Raw genomic sequence first — 3,538 nt, 5'->3', positions numbered from 1 at the left:
ATCAGTTTGAACATCAAATATGTTGTCTTTGTAGCATATTCAATTGAATATGGGTTGAAAATGATTTGCAAATCATTGTATTCCGTTTATATTTACATCTAACACAATTTCCCAACTCGTATGGAAACGGGGTTTGTACATACAACACACAAAGACAAAGATATGTTTCAAAGGGCCAATGTGTTTTGATCTGCTGCCCGGATCATAGTCTGTTTACGTTTTCGGTTCACTTTTGTTCTCAGCACCTTTTGTGTTTTGTGTGTCTCAGTTCCTTAAATAAATCATTTCCTACCTGCACGCTGTGTCCGAAGTCCGTTGCATCCTGAGAGAAGAAAACCCCGCATCACGATGCGACCCGGTCGTCACAAATTTGTTTCAGGCCAGAACAAATTGACAAAACTATTTTAAATAGCTGCAACATAACATACATAAGTAACAAACAGCATAATAACAACATAGCTGTAAACCAAGGAAGGCACACACTACATACACAGAGCCTAACCAGGCGTTTTTTTTCTCTCAAGGAATTCTGAAATAAAATCATGTTTTACACCAGTGGTCCCCAACCAGTACCGGGCCGCACAAGAAATAAAAAAAATTAAAAAAATAAATAATTTTTTATTTTATTTTTTATTAAATCAACATAAAAAACACGATATATACATTATGTATCAATATATATCAATACAGTCTGCAGGGATACAGTCCGTAAGCACACATGATTTATTTCTTTATGAAAAAAAAAAAAATAAATAAACCCCCCCGGTCCTGGGGACAAATTTTCAAGCGTTGACCGGTCCGCAGCTACAAAAAGGTTGGGGACCACTGTTTCACACTACACATTTCCCCAGTTTTAGTTTAGAGATAAGGAAAGATTGGCCTGGCTCACTAGCATCCCTCTTTATGTTTGTGAACTTTATAGTCTATACATTTAGAGTGATGTGATAATCAAACACTCTAGAAGTCTAGAATGAAAGAGTACATAAGAGAATTGACAAGAGTGTGTGTACCTTCAGTGCGCAGTGCCTCGTTAAAATCCAGCCGCTGTTGCTTAGGTGAAGTGTGTCTCTCGTTACTAGCTCCGTCGAAGCATGTTGCTTTTGTAGCTGTTTCAGCCGATTTGAATTGCTGGGATAGGATCTTTGATCCAAGACACAACTTACATTTAACTAAAATGTTCTTTTCTTTGTGGTCGACAAAAGAAAAGTAGTGAGAATATCTCCATGTTAAGAAACTCGGCTTCGGGCTTCGCCATGACGTCTTGTTAGTAAACACAGACACGCCCCCGCACCACACACACACACAGCGCGCCTCTTCCTTGTCGCGTCTTCTGCAGCGCTCCAATAAAACACACCCAGATCTTCTCAGTTTCTAGCCGATACTACATAAAAAATAACCTAAAATAACGCAGTAACGCATCATGTAGTAACAGTAACTGAGTTACTGAATATAAAAATAATGCGTTGGATTACTATTTACCGCCGAAAGTAACGGTAAAAGTAACGTGATAGTCCCAACACTGATCATGTTGTTATCCACAATTGTCTTCACTTTAATGCAAGCATATCAAAAGGTGGTACTTCAAATCAGTCAAGTTCTACACTCAAGTACAGTAACACATGGAAGTCATTGTGTGATTTTATTGTGGAGCTCATTAACATTCACATGGAGAGGTACCCAGGGTAAATGTGGGGTGGAACAACGAGGCACACCTGTATCATAATGTTGGTATACACAACTCACATTTTCTATTAAAATTGTCTTAAAGCTTCATTTCATATTTCAGTATGCATTTATTTGTAGTGAAGGTTTTTTAAATCACTATTCAAACAAACTATATGTATGTCTGGCAACGTTTTGTATTGTACTTTGATTAGGAACAACGTCTCCACTCAGACAATGCGCTCATTATCTTTATGCTATTTTGTAGTATTTATGTCATTAAATAGAGCCATCATGATAGAATTGAACAATTGTAAAAATACTGATGCGCTTAAGCAAATATTCTTCCACCCTTCAGTTACTTAAAATCATCTGGCGAGCAAGAGCCCTGCAGTGGCTGCAGCAAGGAGATGCAGGATTGTACAAGCTACAAACCGAAGTGTGCTATATTTAAACCTGGGCACTTCCAATTTATAGCCCTACCACGTACTTCAGAATAAGTTCCAAAGGGCACAAATGTTGACAGTGTAGTGTTGTCCCAAATACGTTACTGTCTTTGTGCATTTCATAGAACTCACTATCAAAATATTTATCCGCTTTGTCTTCTTCAGACCCGCCAACCTTCAAAAAATGTTAACACAGTGCAAAAATGCATGCCGTATTTTTCCGACTATAAGTCGCAGTTTTTTTCATAGTTTCAGGAGCGACTTATGTGTGAAATGATTAACACATTAGCGTAAAATATCAAATAATATTATTGATCTCATTCACGTAAGAGACTAGACGTATAAGATTGCATGGGATTTAGCGATTAGGAGTGACAGATTGTTTGGTAAACATATAGCATGTTCTATATGTTATAGTTATTTGAATGACTCTTACCATAATATGTTACGTTAACATACCAGTTGGTTATTTATGCCTCATATAACGTACACTTATTCAGTCTGTTGTTTACTATTCTTTATTTATTTTAAATTGCCTTTCAAATGTCTATTCTTGGTGTTGGCTTTTATCAAATACATTTCCCCAAAAAATGCGACTTATATATGTTTTTTTCCTTCTTTATTATGCATTTTCGGCCGGTGCGACTTATACTCCAGAGCGACTTATACTCTGAAAAATACGGTATGTTAGCAAGTTTTTCTTTTATACTTTTTAACTCTGATGAACACTTGAGTTAGTCTCTTTTGATCTGCTACATACAAAGATGTCGATGATTGAGAGTCCATCACTGCACACTCTCCATGTGTGGTGTGTTGAGTACAACAAGTACTGACGTTGCTTCTCAGTGTCAACGCATTTATGCACTCAGATGCAAAATGTAAGTGTGAAAAGTGCACAATTTGGAACACAACATATGTCTGACTGTTTGCTTTTATTTAATTATTCATTTTCTGGTTAGATCCCGATCCTGGTGTTATAGCTTTTTATTATCATACCGTATTTTTCGGAGTATAAGTCGCTCCGGAGTATAAGTCGCACCGGCCGAAAATGCATAATAAAGAAGGAAAAAAACATATATAAGTCGCACTGGAGTATAAGTCGCATTTTTTGGGGGAAATGTATTTGATAAAAGCCAACACCAAGAATAGACATTTGAAAGGCAATTAAAAATAAATAAAGAATAGTGAACAACAGGCTGAATAAGTGTACGTTATATGAGGCATAAATAACCAACTGGTATGTTAACGTAACATATTATGGAAAGAGTCATTCAAATAACTATAACATATAGAACATGCTATACGTTTACCAAACAATCTGTCACTCCTAATCGCTAAATCCCATGAAATCTTATACGTCTAGTCTCTTACGTGAATGAGATCAATAATATTATTTGATATTTTACGCTAATGTGTTAATAATTTCGCTC

The sequence above is a fragment of the Nerophis lumbriciformis genome, linkage group LG38 (genome assembly GCF_033978685.3).
Source record: "Nerophis lumbriciformis linkage group LG38, RoL_Nlum_v2.1, whole genome shotgun sequence".
NCBI lineage: Eukaryota > Metazoa > Chordata > Actinopteri > Syngnathiformes > Syngnathidae > Nerophis > Nerophis lumbriciformis.
The sequence above is the reverse complement of the archived record's forward strand: the minus strand, read 5'-3'. Positions refer to the sequence as shown.